Genomic DNA, 17,567 nt, shown 5'->3' on the forward strand with positions numbered 1-17,567 from the left:
ATGATTTGGTTGTATGTGGGTGAATATACTTGACTTGCATTTGGCCAGGTGTCTGGGACACTTATATGAGACAACCACCCAAAAGACATGAGGGGAAGTGGTAAAACTACGTGCCTGGAGGATGCTTATGTTTGGAAGGGAGCATTTCTCTATAATCTAATAGAGGTCTTGTCTTGAATGCTATCTGCTAGTACCTTCCTGGGTTTCCCCTTAATTTCCCCCTAAAATCTTCTCCAGGGGATGCAGAGAGTGGCAGAGAAGTGATCTGGCTGACTGCTGCCCTTACACCCAGCTCCGAGGTGTCAACCTGGCAGGACTTTCTAGCAAGGAAAACTCAGAAAATGAGGGGACACGGACATTGCCTCAGTCCAGGTCACCTTCCTGCTAAAGATACGGGAAATAGGCCACAGAGGCTGGGCTTTCCAGCTGGGGCCAAATTTCAGGGTCCCCCAGTCACCAAGGTCAAGCCCCTCAAGCTTCAGAGGAGGAGCCTGAGGTCCCAGTGGAGTCGCTGGCTCCTGAAATGGTGGGGCCAGGACTCCACCCCGGTGCTCTGAAGTCCAGGCAGCTTCTCCCAGCAAGGCCCTGGCTTCCAGTAGAATGGGGGCCCTTGGCTGTGTCATCCTGTGGGGCCCTGTGGGGATGGGAACAGGGAAGAGGAGAGAGGGGGGTGGGAGGGAAGAGGAGAGGAGAAGATAGGGCCTTTTGTCCCCCCCTGGAATCCACCCCTCCTCCACCCCACACACCTTAGACTTGATCTGGGCCTGCCAGACAAGGATCTAGGACCTCAGCCAGATCTGGGAGTGGGGGCCCTTCTGTCTTCTGGACAGCTGGCCTCATGGAGCCTGGGGCATGGTGGTCACTATAGACAAGTGGAGCAGAAAGGGGCTGTGTTGTCGTGGGATCTCGGCCACCGGGGTCTCCTTGGGGTGCCCAAGGACTTTCCCCTGTCTTCCCAGGAGAAGTCATGGCATTCCCAGCTCTGGTGGGGTGCATCCTCCCTGCAGCACGGGCACAGGGGAGGGTCCCAGGGGCTGTGATGGGCACCAGGGGCAACCCCAGACCCTCCAGCCGAGGCAGCTGTCTGGGACCATCCTACTTGTCCTCCAGACCAGCCAGTGTGGGCATCTGGCCTCCTTTGTCCTTCCCCAGCATGAGGGGAAAGGGTCTTTCAAAGGCTGCAGAGGTTATGTGCACACACACACAGGCACACGCACACATGCAATCCTGACCCAAGGCCTGTGTTTAGTCTACCTCACTGACATCCTTCCTGAACAGATGGGAAAAGGAAACGATTCTATTACCCATTTTTGCCTGCTTGGTACCCGGGCCCATCCATCATTTTCTCACCTACCTGTCCCCGCTTCGGCAGAGTCTTTGCTGACTGCCTTAAGCAGCAGAAAGTCCCGGCTAAATCACAAGACGTTGTCGTCACTGCCCACCCGCCCGGTTGCTTTTCCTCCTTCCTTTAACACAAAGGCTTACATTATTGGATATCCCTATGATGAAATAGACACTAGATTAGATAAGGTCAAATTACAGTTTTATAAGGTGCCAGTATCGTCTTATGAGACATTCTACTTTTATTGCAAGAGTGCGGAGTGTGTGCTTACAGTGGTAGTTTGTTTTTATAGTTATCTCTCTTCTAAAACATACATCATCTCTACACACTTTGACTTACTAGGAAGAGGACCATGTACTGCCCAACAGGGAGAAAAGTAGTTTCGTGCCAAGAAAGAGCAAGTTGCTGAAAGCTGCCGATTTCTGGGAACCGGCCCAGTCGGCTACATAGAACTGTTTTGCTTTTGTGTGTGGCAATTCTGCAAATGCATTCTGGGTGCCATCTTAAGAAAACACCATAATGTTTTCCATTGTTTGCCTTTATGAGTATTTGCTAGCAAGGATTATTTGTTAGGTGTATTTATTTTAGTAAGGAACACGTCCAAGGGCCCACAGATGCCACCGGGGAATGTTTTGGCAGAGTCCAGGCAGGGGCTTTACATAATAGGAAAACAAGCAGGCCCCACCCTTGGAACATCAAGGCAAACTTACTTGTGTATTTTGTTTAGTATCACCCACATCGTCTACTGTCTGTTGGAAGCATGCTACTTTTCTAGCAAACATCACTGTCATTGATGTCAACTGTTATTTCTGGAATGAGCTCAGTCTCACTCAGGTCACAGTGGTGTGTCCATTTTAGCTCATCTTTGAATGCTCCAAAAGCGAGGGCTGGTGCAGTACAATAGCACTTCCGTTTGCTTCTAAATTAAGTTTGAAAACCCGTTTCTCATATTTCTCCTTAGTTGGGCAAAATTTGAATTTCCCCTCGATTATGCATTTTGTAGAGTCAAATAAACAAGTTTTTCTTTCTTTCCTTCTCTCTTTCTTTCCTTCTCTCACTGGTTTGTACATCAGCTGTCCTGATGATATCTATATCGCCTTGCTGATTTCAAGGAGATTCATTTATCCGATGGTGTTGACAGTCTGTTGTAAATCTCATGAAAGGAGAGTTGTTCTTTATTTTTCGACTATGCCAGACATTTTCCAGCTAGGTATTTGGAACCCAGAAAGCATCCCCTAGCAGATTACAGGAATATTAAATAGAGGTCAAATGCTGGATTCAGAGTTCTTGGCAATGTCCCTTTAAAAACAAATTTCTCTGATATGCCTAGATACGCTTTTCCAGTATTGACATAACTTTCAGTTTTATCCACCAAACAAACAAATAGAGTGTCTACATTTGTGGAAAAGGAAAATGATGGATGCATAATTCATTCTTTCACTTAGGAAATTCTGTTCAATTTTGAATAATTCACTCTAGCATACGTCTTGATGGATTCGATTCCCACCCCCTCCCTCCACTGTGTCCCCTTTCTGGCCATTTAATGTTATTTTAAAAATCTGAAGTTAGGTGTGTTTCATGGAGCCTGGAAGGTGGAGGTGAGGTCCAGATCATACCAAGGTCCAGACTTGGAAAAAAGTCTGACTGGGTATTTTTTGGATACCCTTTCTCTTAGAAAGCATAATGTTAATTATCTTGTAATTTGAAGGGCTTATTAACGAACATAGGGGTAAAGGAGTGTGAAAGGGGGGGGCCCATGTCTCAGCTTGCCCCCGGGTGGATGGTTCCGTCTGAAATGTCACTGTTGGGCAGAGAATACCCTCTGCAGGCTTTGGGGGAGGGTGGGGAGGGGGATAGAGTTATTTTTTGCTCAAGAATGCCTCCGCTCTCTCTCTTTTTTTTTAAAACCTCCACTAACTCTCTAACACTTCAGTGCAAACTGCTTTTCTATCACCTGTTTTTCTTCATTAGCACTAATGTGCCACTGGGGAGGGGAAAGGAAAAAGGGAAAACCAGGGCTGGGGTGGGGGAGAAGCCACAGGTGGGAGGTGAGTGATAATGCTGATGGCGTCCTGCCCCCAGTTCCCGAGGGGGACCCCTGCAAGGAGCTGGACACACTTCCTTTCTCAGGGAGAAACTTCTTCCCTTTCACCAGGAGCCTCTGCCGGGCACAGGAGGGAATCAGAGGGAGGAGGCGACTTTACCTAGCCACCTCCATACTGTGGCCACTGGAGGGGAGGAAGCAGGGATTTAGGACCTCAGGGGACAGCCGGTCACTGGGGACTGACATTAGCCGGCTGTGGGCAGGAAGCAGGAGCTTGTGCAGCAGAGGGGTCTACGTGGGACCAGCAAGAAGCCGAGTAGGAATAGAGAGAGGGTGACAGCACTGCATTTCAGAAACTTCTGCTTGCTGGGAACCTGTCTTGGAGCACAGCACCAAGTGGGAGGTGTTGCCCACATCTAGTTCCATCTCTGCACCAAGCCACACATCTGCCTGGTCTGAGATTGCTGCCAGGGCAGAACAAACCGTGGAAAACCACTTTTCTTTTTGAAGCCAACCCCAAAGAATACACGTGATGAAATGCGGGCAGAATGCTTGTGGAAAAGAATGTCTCCCAGTTATTTGAAGGGATTGAAATGGTTGGACTCTCCCAGCAAAATCTGACAGAGAAATGAAATGTGCCCCCTTCTGAAGCCACAGAGCAGAAGCCTGGGGGGATCACGCTGGGCTGTACTGCAAGTTCCTCACACCCCATCAGGGGCAGAGGGCCTAGGACAAGCAGATTCGCCTGCCTCAGTTTACCTGTTTTTCAAAGGAGGCAGTAATATCCGTCTTTCACTTAACTGAAAAGTTAAAAGAGGAATTTTTCTGAAAAGATCTCTGTGGAGAACCTTTGGAATGCCTTTGAAAAAAGAAACTGTGTAAATACAGGAAATTAAAAAAGAATGATTATAAATAGCAAGTGAAGAAGTTTACTAGTGCTCTAAAATTCCAGTTAACTTTATCGAGGTTTATTGCCCCAATTCCGCCCTGGCTAGTCAAGTCTGACTGTGCTAAGAAAGGATGAAGATGCTGAGGAGGAAGAGCTGGCTAAAAGCGTTACAGAGAACAGATCACTCACAGGCCACCGGCCTGCACTGCAGTTTTGTAATTTTTTTTTTTTTTTTTTTTTTTTTTAGTACATAAACCATTTAAGCTTTAGAATCAGTGCTGCAGTGCCAAACAAAGGGAGCTATAAATTTTTTTTGGCGGGGGGGGGGGTGGAATGCTGGGTTGTGGTGAGCCCTTCAAATACCACAATAGTTATTTAAATTTGTAAATATAAATAAATTCCAGTCTGCTCCAATGTACATTGGGTGATAAACGCAAGTGAGGCTTTTGATAGGGAAATATTAGGAGCAAGCTAGATGCCCGTCAATGAGGACATCAACCTAACAGAATCATTAAAAATAATAAATATGAAGACTTTGCTATGTATGGAACTATATGGATTTGTTTGGGCAGAGAGTGTGAGATAAGCTGCAAAAATGAAAATCGTTGGGGTAACGGGGTTACGCTTTTTTCATGTAAACATTTCTTTCATGTGTAATTTTAGAGGTTTTAAAATAATCAATGGGAAAGAGGAGTTCGGAAAGACTGATTTGAAATAGAAGATCCATCAAGAGAAGCCTCTTGGGGAAATCCTCAAGCTGGCATGTGCACTGGAAATGCCCCTGTGGGCAAGTGTGGGGCAGCAGAATAGTGGGTGTTGGTAGGAGAAGGAGGGTGTAAATGGCCTCAAGTGATTTGAAAAGAAGAAGAGATAAACAAGGGGCCTTGAGGCCCCCCCCCCAAGGAAATGAGGACAACGCCTTCAGGCCCCAAACCAGGCTGTGCAGCGAGGCCCTTTGCTTCTGACCTGCTGCTGTCTCCTCTTTAAAATGCTAACTCATTTCTGTAAGTGCTGATTCATAAAATGAAGGTGCTGTGGCTTCATGGGTTCAGGGGAAGGCAGACTGGGCTAGTTCAGGGGTAACCAGACTTCCCTCTGTCATTTTACCTGAATCTTCTCTTCTAGAAGTGTCAGGAGGTGTATAGGAAGGACGGGAAGGCTGAGAGCGCTAGGTAGGAAAGGGGTGCAGGAAGAGGACTGGTTGTCTGGGGCTCTGTTTTTTTCTGGGTTGGGGTGTGTGTGAATGTACATGTGAGCGTAAGTAAGAAAATGGTGTGTGTGCATGTGTTGTCTGTGAGTGTGCATGGTATGCGGGTGTATGTACATGTGTGATGTGTGATTGTGCATGTGTACCTGTATATATGTGGCATGTGCATGTATGTGTGCATGTGTGCACGTGCACGTGTTTGTACTTGTGTATCATGTGTATCTGTGCATGTCTGTACATGTGTGATGTGTGAGTGTGCATATGTACCTGTATATATGTGGCATGTGCATGTACGTGTGCATGTGTGCACGTGCACGTGTTTGTACTTGTGTATCATGTATATCTGTGCATGTCTGTACATGTGTGATTGTGAGTGTGCATGTGTACCTGTATATAGGTGGCATGTGCATGCATGTGTGCATGGGTGCACGTGCATGTGTACCCGTGCACATGTGTTTGTATTTGTGTATCATGTATATCTGTGCATGTCTGTACATGTGTGTATGTGTATATGTGTGTGTGTGTATGTGTATACACGTACATCGTACATGTGCCTATGTATGTGCACGTGTGGCTTCATGTGAATTTGTCTGCAGGCAGCAGAATCGGGGTGCCATCGTTATGGCTCTTAGGTCAAGCCAGCCTTAAATAGAAGAGAGTTTCTGAGCAGAGGAAAGGGTGAGAAGAATCAAGAGGTTTTCTGTGTGAAACTACTGCCAGAACATTTTATTGCTCTTTAGCATTTACGGAAAAGACATCATTAAAAAATCCATAATCAGCTTGTTTTAACCATACTTAATGTAATCAGTGGAGTTTGCCCTGGGGTTACAAAATAAAGGTAGATCCCATACTTTGCACTTATTTACTGCAAATTTAGTTATGGGTATTTATGTATTGATGTGGACGTGTCTCTTGTGATTCTGAATAAACTAGAATCTGGACCTCAGGACTGAACACTGGAGCCATTGGTTTCAATTATTTCTTGACTCCCTTTCGGCCCCTTTAATTTGCCCCCAGGAATTTTGTCCGTAGGTCCTTCCACGGGCCAGTCTGAGGGCCTGGGGTGGAGCTGTGTCTCCATCTAGTGGTAGAAATGAGAAGTGCATGTCCAAGCCTCTGAAAAGCGGAGGGGGCTTACCAGCTAAACCCTGAGTATTTGCAAGCCAAGAGCCTTCCGGTTGGATTTGGAAAGGCAGCAGACTGCGGGGGCTTTCCTGTCGGGGTCGGGTTCTTAGACTGACTCCAGCTTAGTGGGGGAGAATGAGCAGCTGAACTTCATGGTGTCACAGTGGGGTCTGTTTTGGTGGGTCTGTTTCCCTGTGGTGGACAAAAACATCGTAAATGAAGCTGGCTTCCCTTGCCTTGGTCCCCTCCATCTCCAAGTCCAAATGGACCCACGAGAAGCTTGCTCGAGGCCACACCGAGCCTCAGCAGCTTCTGGGAGCCCCAGCAGCTTCCGGTGCAGGCACGGCGGAGGGGCGTTCTTCAAACTTCCAATCACAGATTTCCTCAACTGATTACGAACACCTTGCAACCCCTCATTAAAGAAGGCTCCGAAACCATTTTATCCCTTTGGTGCATTATGGTATGCGTCATTGTAGGGGGGAGGGTAGGATGGGGCGGTGTTTCCTCTTTCATTGGAGGAGCATTACATGGAGCAGCTGGTTCATTCTGGAGAAAAATGTCAGGAAGGTTAAAGATCTTCGAGATGCATTCCCTCATCTGGTGGGAGGTCTTTGTTAGGGTATGAGGACTCCAGGGTAGAAACTCTGCACCAGCCCTCTGTGCTAGAGAAGATCTGAAAGAGGAAGTGGACGCCATCCTATCGCCAAAAGTGGGGTTGGTGGTTTTGAACTCTGAAGTCCACCTGGAGGCAAGAAGCCAGAGTGGAGGAGGTTGGCTCTCACCAAGACCCATTTGGAGCCTTTCAACTGGGTGGGCCAGAACCCCACAAGGGCTGCCCCAAAGGCCATCCCTGAGCGTGAGCCTTTTGAGGTAAAAACAGTCCTCAGGCTGGTGGGTGCTCCATGGGGAGCCCCAAATCCAGCTGGCTGACATTTTTGACCATCCTGGTAGTTAAGGATTTGGATGTGCCAGCTCTTGGAGAAGCCTCAAAACCAAATGTTCCTGTTTGAAATGATTCCCTGTAATTGTGTAAAGCTCATCTTCATTTGTGAGTTAGCCTTGCATTATTTAATTTAGTGTTTCTTGGCTCTTGGTTTGCTCAGCTCATATCCTCAGCAATGCTTCTTGAGCTTCAGCACGATGGCGAATTGCTTTGGCTTGGCTCACCACCACTGAAACCAGCACAGAGCCTTCCCTTTTTTCTGTTCTGCATTGCTAAATGCAGAAACACCATAGGGGTAGAGAGACTTTTGGCAGCGAGCAGGAAGAGCTTGTTGGTGGAGAAAATCTCTGCATTGACCCAGAAAAGGATGGATGGAGCTTGATTGATTTCATCTCTCCTATAAGAAGGTTGGCCTTCTTTTGCAGGGTTTTCAGAGCAAACATTTGAATGCTAACTTCTCTGTCCCAAAGTTTTCTTTTGTACTGATAGCTGGATCTGATGTTAGCCCTGTAGCCTAGATGGCCCACTGGAAATTAATACAGGCTAGGACAATGTCCCTGAGTTATTCCTAATCAGTAACACCATAGAATGTGAAGCTACATTGTCTCTGGGTTGGTGGCCCCATGGAGAAACTGACTCTTCCCTTTGCCAATGGCTCTGTTTGACCCAAGTCACCATTAAAAACCTGAATCCCTGTTGAGGAAACGAGCAGGGGAGATGAATGTGCTGGAATAAGGCTTTCTGGACGATGGGGCCAGCTTACTAGGTTTGGTGGAAGGTGTGTCCTAGTTATCTGAGACACTCGGGGGCTGTGAGCTTTTGAGAATCTGCCACCTTGGGGATGGGGGAATCTCATTTCAGACTCTCAGGCGGAGGTAGGGCCCCTGAGCAAAGTTATGTAAGAAGCCTTTATGAGCTGGGGAGAGTGTGTAATTTGTTCTGGAAGAACATAAAGCTCATTGTTTCCCTTTGGCTGTGGGTTGCTCTCAGCCCAACTTGTCTATCAAGAATGTTCCCTACCTTGTCGAATTTCCACAGGGAAATTTTCTGTGGGCTTCAGTTAGGCAGTTTTTAGACAAGAGAACCCTATCCCTTTAGTAATGAAAGAGAAAGTAGGAGCTTCCCACCTTCCCATGATTTTTAAAAAGAGGTTTCATTGAAGACTAACCTTTGATAAACTTCTTTGCTTTATTAGTATTTTTAATCCCATGCAATTCATAAGGTAACCTGCAAATTTATTTGAATCAAAAGCTTCAGTCATGCACAAATGGCAACTTTAAATGCAGGTACTCTCAATTCGTCCTTTTGGTTTTCACACTGATAGACTCATAACTTGCAGGGCTCATTCGGCCAACAACTTAATAACCTCAGCAAATAAGCAAATTCATTTTGTGGACTATCTAAGTGTTCTGGAGGTACGTTAAGCAACGGCAAGAAAACTAATAGCTGGATTAATCTAAACTTGCCAGCAATTTCTTTCTTGGCCAGACAGTAATTTTTTTGCCTTTGTCTGGATTTTTTTTTTTTTTTGAGGACGGCAAAATGAAAACAACTTTTTGTCATCTCTCACTCTCTTTTTCTCTCTCTCTCTCACACACACACATGCACACACACACACACACACATGATCTGAATTTATCTATGAAAGCCACACAAACCTGCGGCCCTCAGCTGCCAAGCAGGTTCAAATGACGAGTGTCAAAGTAACAAAGATCAGTCATCATCAGGGACACTTCCTTTTTGTTCAAGCTTACCCCAGGGATCTGCTTTCGTTAAAGTTCCAAACCAAGAATGAAAGCCCCGTTGTGTCCCTCCTCATTTTTTTCTTCTGCAGAGGAAAGTGGATGGGTTTTCTTTGTCATGTTCCCCTTTTGCCCTCTCGAGAACCCATCTGGACCCAGATTCCCTTCCAGCAAGTGTGGGCAGGCAGCGAGCATTGGAAAAGTCACCTACCTTTGCCTAATTCCCGTGGTGTGAAGTCAGAGGCCAGCTCCCTGCGACAAAGGTCTGGGCTCCTTTGGTTTGGCAGAGATTTCCACAAACACGCAAGTTCTGACAGTGCTGGCCATTATAGGAACCCCGTTCATCAAGCGGTTCCCCTGGGTGGGAGGCACCTCAGCAGGGCTTCCAGAAACTTCTCCAAAGGAGAAAAACCTCCTTCTCCATCGGACGGAGCTGAAGAGATGGATTTTGTGCCTGTTTTTCTGGCGTCCATTGTGTGTTTGTACAAGCCAAGTGAAACCCCTGGTGAATCACTTCACTCCTTGCAAACACGGTACAGCTTTCAAAATTGCCCAAGGGTCTTTCTGGTAGTTCAAAGGAAGAATGTGCTATTTCAGTCGATGAACGTATTTCTTTATAGCTGTAGAATTATCACATCATGTAATATGCATGCTGCACCTGGAAGGTGGGTTCGTGTGGCCATAAAGCATTCTCTGGGGTAAATGCTTTTAGTTAGTGTATTTTTCACACAGTATGCTGTAAAATCAGACTTCTTTGGCTGTGAGTTTCTATTCATGGGCTGGGTCTAGATGCAAGTGTTTTTTAAAATTTATTTATTAAAGCAGTTGTGGGTTTACAGAATATAGAATGGTCATGCATAAAATACAAGATTCCCATATGCCACCCTATTATTAACAACTTGCATTGGTGTGGAACATTTGTTAAAATTGATTATAGCATTTTAATAATTGTACTGTCAACTATTAGTCCATGGTTTAACTTAGGGTTTACTGTGTAGTGTAGTCCCATGGATTTTTTTTTAACTTTATCAAAAAATTAAAAAAACATTTCAAACAAAACAAAACAAAGGAATAAGAAAAACAAGTATCCTAAAATAACTACGTTGCTTCCAGTATGTTCCTACCATACTCCAAGAAAATTAACAAACCATAGTCATTCTTGAGCATTCCCGTATCATTATGATCACCCTCAATATCTTAACTGTTCTTATTAGATTATCGTTCCCCCTTTGCTAGTTAGTTGCTGCCTATCTCTAGGTCCCCTATGTTCTAAAATATAAGACAGCAAGTGTTTTTTTAAAAGGCTGAGTAAAATCAGCCTCGTTTTTGTGTGGGGCAGGAGGGGCAGGGAGAGGGTGATAGAGAAGGTAAGAGCATCGATCTTGAACTTTGCTTCCTTCGGAAACCAAATCAGCCCTTTGGATGAGGTGGAACTCCAAGACGGCCGAACTGCAACAGCTGATATTTCCTGGGTGCTTTGTTCTTCTGGACCTGTTTGTGGGTTCCCTTCAATGTCAGTGGAAGCTCTGAGCCAGACCTGGCATCTCAGGCCATGGGCCTTGCAACCTGGGGGACAAGAGCCAATGTTGTATGAATTTGGGCTTCATTAAGGAATGAACCCCTGGATTATTTGGAGGAAAGCAGCAGTGCTACAAGTATCTGAAAAGATGTCTGGGGTTGGTAGACTGGAAAGGTTGCTGGCCAAGCAGACTCAATTACTGTGATTTTCTTTTTCACGATATTTTAAACACGGTGTATCTCAACTTAAAATAAGTTACTGTATGAACAATGTTCCGGAGTGGTAGACTCACAGGTGTGAACCAAAACTTGCATCATTTGGTTGTATCAACCAGGAATTGGATAAAAACTTTGCTGAAGTTAGGAGTCAGAGGCAGATTCAAACGCAGGGCTGCAGATGCAATTCAAACAGCACGTTTTACCTGTGTTCCTGGTTCAGAGGATGGGAAGAAAGACACCTGGCTGCTGATCGAGGGCTCTGTTTCCACCCGAAGGTTTGTCACTTGCAGTACTTATGATTCCTTGGTAGCTGTTGACCTTCCTGAAATATTAATTTTGTTCAACTTCCGTGAGGCTTTTCCTTGAAGGAGCTTTTGCACGTGGCTACCCATAAATAATAATTTGATCGAAGACAGAGTGCATGTTTAAGATCTGTTGATTCTGGGTAATTGTTAGCACCTAATTATTTAACTTTTGGTTTTATCCCAAATCAAAGCAAAGATAATTAACATTTTAAAAAATTAACTGCATTCATACGGTGTTTGGCTGCTAAAGGCACACAGTTTTGAAAATCGCTCGTTACCTTTCTCTGTCCTGGAAGTAAATGATACTTTTTCCATCTTGTCTTTCTAAGCACTCTAAAAAGGTTGCCTTCAAAACACCCTCTGCATTTCTGGATATGACTCACCCTGGTACTAAGCCTCCTTTACCAGTCAACAGTGATAGAGTTCTGGGTTGTACTAAATACAAGAATTTCATCATTGTTGAAATACTGAATATGTGTTCACTATATCAGGAGCAAATTATTTCGCTTAAGGGTGGAGTTTTAGTTTGTTTGGGCCATGCTGGGAAAAATATTTCAAATAAAGGATCTCTTTCAGATTTTTTTTTTTTAAATAATATGGGTATTTTATTTTATGCCTGTTAGGTACACAATTAAAAAGGAATAAAAGTCCTGTTCTCCAGAATGTAAGACAATGAATAGAACAAAGATAACTGCTATTACATGAAGGGAATGAATGAACATAAATAAGATGAAATATGAAATATTTAATCACCTTCATATTACATAATAGTTTTAAAACTAATCTTCTACAGTGAAAAATCACTTATTTGAAACTGTGTAGAGCTGGTAGATTTGCATGACATTTGAGTATTATTTCAGGGTATTACAGAACAATTTTATTGATAGTAGTTATGTGTGAGGAGAAGAGAAATGTTTACTGTATATAACACTCATGTTTCAGGGGACAAGACTTAACAGTAAAGTTTTTATATCATGGGGAAGAAAACAAGTTTAACTGTTAGTTGTTTTAGAAATGTTACCTAAACTAGAATAGCATTTCTAAGAGTCTACAAACTACATCAAATGAAGCCAAAGGTGTTAAAATTTTAACTAAGAAAGGAACTCACATTTGCTTTAAATTTTCTAATATCCACTAAGTTTGACACTTTTACCTTCTTACTTCTTTCATACAAATATAAATTTTACCTAGAACATCACATTTTCTGGCAATGCTGCATTATTGTATTTATATTAGCGACTTATTATCTTTCTGTAATTTAGAACTCTTTAAAAAGCAAAGTGAAAAGCTGACATTAAGAGAAATATATTTATATTCATAGAACATAGTAAACTAGCTGACAAAATTTACTTATCTTAAAGAAAAACTCAGTCTGTTGAGATCCACTTCTGTTGCAATGTGAAAGCTAGTAAAGGAGCTCACTGCCATTAGAACTTAGAATACTTGGGTACTTGGCCAACTCCAGACTTAGAAGAAATGCAGAACCACTGCAAAACCAACCCAAACACCCAGGCGTAAAAACCCCATTCCTTACCAGAGCTTTATTTCTCTCCTGTAGTCTCTGAGTACATCCGGCAGAGCATAAAGCATCCGTTTCATGTCCTAACTCTGTCAACTGTTCTAATGATGACATGCAAGGATAATGGTCATGTATCTTGCCATTTGGAACTGTTCTCTTGAAGACTTCAAGAACATCTCAGTGGTGATAGAAAATTCAACTGTTTAATGTAGAATCTGTTTCATCAAACTGCATCTTCTTTTTTATGCTTTGCATGTGTGTCATAGTAGAAACGTCTTAAATCACGCAACTCACTCTAGTTTCTTTATTGGGTGTTCTAACACCCCTGCTGGGCTCTTTTGTTTTGTTCTCTTGTTCTTTTTCATAATCTTGAAATATCACATTTCTATGTTGTTTATTTTCCTGGCTCTAGGTTAACATCTATACTTTCAATGTTGGCTTCTTGGGTTTGTTCCATGGCTGCACAAACCTCAGTATTTTCTCCAACATTAATTTTTTCTTGACTCTTTAGTGTTAGAATACCTACAATTGCATGTCACATCTCTTCAAGAGGTTGAATCCCTGCCAGAAGAGCTTTCTCACAGATTGCAATAATATTTTCAATAGGACTTCTGTAAGTCCAGAGCTAGGAAACCTTTTCAGTGATCTTCCTTTGCCAGCTTTCCACCCAGTCAGGTGGATTTTTCTCTCCTCTGAAGTTTCTTTGGGCTGAGCCAATCTACTGACGCTGCTTTGGCTGCAGTATGTCTTCTCTGGTCAATGATTGTGGGCTTTTCTATCAGTTTTGTATTAGAAGATGAAGCTGGCCTGGTTATAATTATAGAATTCACGCTTCTTGATGATGACTCCTTTCTTTTTGTGTCCTGAGAAGAACTGACTTTCACACTAGATTTAATTGTAGTAATCCTTTAATTTCACACTGTTTTTAATTGTAGTAATCCTTTTCCAGTAGCCCCTTTCCAGATTTTAACACTGGCATAGCTTCTGTGGATCCCTGTTTCACCACATCCTGGATATTCTTGTGGTGACTTCTAATAGGAGGTCCCACAAGCTGTCTATCCTGAGAAGCAGTACTCACAAGTTTAGGGGTAATTCTCTTTGTGGTTCTATCACTATTCACTGTTACACTGCTGGCATTTATAAACTGAGGCTTTATGGCTTTCGAGACAGTAGTTGAAAGTTTCTTGGTTGTTGCAGAACTCACATCTTTGACTTATAGAGGTTTCCTAAACAAATTAACCTTTGGCTGAACAATTTGACCACGACACGATCTAAGCACAGGTTTCTTGGGCATGTTGGCATCTTGCTTCAGTTTTTCTGTAGTCATTTGTTTTTGTTTTTTTATTATTTTTAAAAAAGTGAAATACCTAGCTAAATGTCATACATTAATTGGTAACAGCTGAAGAGTTTGGTTATTATCCTCAACATTGTGTGTGTTGACAGCTACAGTTGAATTAATTAATTCTTTAGAAGATTTTTAAGGAATACAATTTTTTCCATTCTTACATTATTTTTGCTTTCTGTAGGTCTATTGGCATTTTCTTTATCAGCCATTTTTGTTTTAAGTTTCAGAACTTTTGTCCCGTCTTGCTCCTGGTGTTCAGATGTTATCATTCTCTGTTCTCTACCAGATAATATCTGATCTTCCTGTTTATATACAAAAAGTGGTTTTCTTTCTAATAGATGTTCCTTGAGTTTTTGTCTTCTTTGCTCAAAATCAAGTTGGGTGAAACACTTCAATTTCTTTCTTCTGTTTTCCCATGTGTTGAACAAAGAAGTTATCAGTATTATCTCTGAGGACCCTTCCAATCTTAGGCTTCCATAAAGTCTTGGAACATGGTTGGGGTCTCTTACTGGAGGCAGCTGCAGGTTGCAGGGCATGTCTGGGAGGCCCCTAACAGCCCAGGAGTCCGACTCAGCCGCCTTGGGTCCCCACTCCTGCCCACCGGACTTCAAGTGTCCTTTTAATATTTTCATAACAAGGAAAGATTATCAACCTTCTCCAAAGTGAGATTATGCAATTATGCTTACAGGGCACCATTTCCTAAAGTGGGCTCCATAGAACACCAGTAATGCATGTTACGCAAGTGGATAAATTGGGAAATTCTGAGCAAAGTCAAACTTGTTTCTCTACTGAAGGCCTTCTCAGAGCTTTTCCGGTTCACATACATTTTGAAGTGTCCCTCACATACTTGACCATGGAATTATCTCCTGGACCAGTGTTCTCTGGGTTCCCTTTTGGAAAACACTGCAATAGGGATGGGAAGGTGCACAGACTACATGAGGAATTCCTGAAGTTGAGTCCTGCCTCTTTTGTTCAGCCTCAAAGGCACGACTTCCACTGTGGACAGATGGGAGCAGCTGGGAGATAGACCACAATGGTTCTGTACTTTCTCTTTCGGTACATACTGGGGAGATCATTCCCTGATTTTCAGAACTGAAAGGGACATGCTGCTCTCTCTGTGATTTTGCAAGAAACATTTATTGGCCAGTATGTACAGACTTTGTGCTAAGTGTGGGTCATACAAGGATGACAACTTTGGGTTGCCAAAGGAAGAAAGAAACGCACAGTGACTTCCCTTTGATCTTGTGTTTCATGACACATTGATAATCATCTCAACCTTGGTTACCAAATTCGCATATTTCAGGAGGCTCCTTGCCAGGTGTCCCCCGCTCTTGAACCCCATGGACACAAGTAATTGCTATTGTTGGAAGACTATGGCTTTTCTTTCTCCTCCCACATTTCTCGTAGAGAAGCATCTACACATCCAGCTCAGCAACTGGATAAAGATGATAACTTTTGAAGGGCCGTTGGAGGTGGAATCAATCAATCATTCTTATGGGGTTTCCACGTTCCTCTTTTACTTTGGGCAGTTTGAGGTGTGATGTTGGTCATCTCTACACATAAGAAAAGCATGCAAGCATTTTCATTAAGCATTGCTACAAGCTGGGCACTGTACTCAATTCTAGGACATGGGGTAAATGAAACTCTCTTTTCTGCCCACACTGCAGCAAGGCTTGCATTTGTGACTAAACAGTAACACATCTGCCATTTCTCAGATACCCATCCTGGGCAGTGCTTCAGCTTCCCAGATTTGCACCAACAGTACCTCCAATTTCGCTGGCTGGGTTTGGAACAGAGATTTTTTTTAATGGAATGGACTGTAATTGCTGGAAATTGAAGGACAGTGTTTGAAGGCACCCAGCGCAATGCCTGGCTGGAGGTAGGAGCCCAGGAGAAGGGGCTGTATTGCTCTCTGTAATTCTAACACTAGGGCAAATTTGTTTCTTATTCATCCTTGTCTAGTATGCAGAAAGGACACTCCATTAATGTTTAATATACAGATAACAATGACAACTGAAAGACGAAATCACAGCAAAACGGAGTAGACATGATATCCCTTTTGCAATCCTACTTTTTAGAAGAATTCTCCCTTTTGATCATTTGGGAAACACATGCAAATTGAAGTTGAGAATTGAGAGAATTCATTGAATAAGTCACACCAGTGGCATGTATCTCCTTGCTTTACCTAGATAATGCAGGCACAAGTACTTTGGGGTTATGCATTATTTGGAAAGCATATCCATTTCACTTTGTGCATTACCAGAGGTTCTAGAATGTTACAAACTCCTACTATGAACTTGATGACAAAAACGACTTTATATGTGCACCCTGTATTTTATAGGAAGGATTATCAGAGTATTCTGGGCAGTTAAGGTTTTATAGAAAGGAGATAGCTTTAGGATATGTATATATATTTTTCTGTGAAAACTATAGTATTTGATATTTCCATAAAGGTCACTTAATGTAAATGCATGGATATCTTCGTGGCACCCAATTCTGCAGCCATCAAGCCTGGTGAGCTAACTCCTGCCTCCTGGGAAACTGGCCCAAATAAAGACTGTAGAACCAGCTTTCCCCAGTGTTAACAGGAGCAAACAGGCAAGTTACAGCGATAGATGGAGACTCATTTCGAAGCGCCTTTATTCACTTGCTCATAACTTTCTGCCAAATTCTTTGGGGCTGAAACTTTCTTGTCTAGTGCCAAGCCATGTCTGCCCAAAGGTACATTTTTCTGGAGCATTTCTGCCAGAGTTATTAAGCCTTTCTTGAGTCAATGAAAAAAGGAATTCTTCATTTGAATTGGTTGGCGTTAGTTCTCCAGCAATTCAAAATTTAACCTAATCACACAAGAGGCTCTTTCTCTCCTTCTCTCCTCCATTCTCTTCCTCTCCTTCTCTCTCTCCCTCTCCCTCCCTACACCCCCTCTTACATTCCCTGGTGAGCCAATATGAACCTGAACCAAGGGGTTGTTTTTCCTTCAAGGGGAGCAGACCCTCCCCCTGCTTGGTTATCTTTAATGGGAAAGGAAGGGAAGCTGGATTAGCAGCAACCTCAACAGACCATGGTGATTTTTAAGCACAAACAAATGTACTCATTTGCCTGCGACTTCAAAACCAGGAGTGTGAAATACAACTTGGAAAGAGACTTTTAAAGGCAACGCTAACCCAACAGCAGGAACGAAGTTAAACTCCAATCACATTTGTTCAACTTTTTGCATTTTAAAAAAGGGGGAAAAGTCAAGTCCCTTGGCCCTCCGGGTTTCTGGCTTTCCAGCCGGGTGCTTCCCTTATTCGTCGTCACAGGGACTGTTGCAGGGAATGGCCGACTGCTAGAAAACAAGAGGGGGAGGCAGACATTTGTGGCTGCCAA

At 43.4% G+C, this 17,567-nt stretch overlaps 1 pseudogene; it reads right to left on the minus strand.

The window, feature by feature from the left end:
- Nucleotides 1–471: 471 nt before the first annotated feature.
- LOC119540857 lies at nt 472–14,734 on the minus strand (annotated as a pseudogene).
- Nucleotides 14,735–17,567: the final 2,833 nt, after the last annotated feature.

The sequence above is a fragment of the Choloepus didactylus genome, chromosome 7, assembly GCF_015220235.1.
Source record: "Choloepus didactylus isolate mChoDid1 chromosome 7, mChoDid1.pri, whole genome shotgun sequence".
NCBI classification, from domain to species: Eukaryota; Metazoa; Chordata; class Mammalia; order Pilosa; family Megalonychidae; genus Choloepus; species Choloepus didactylus.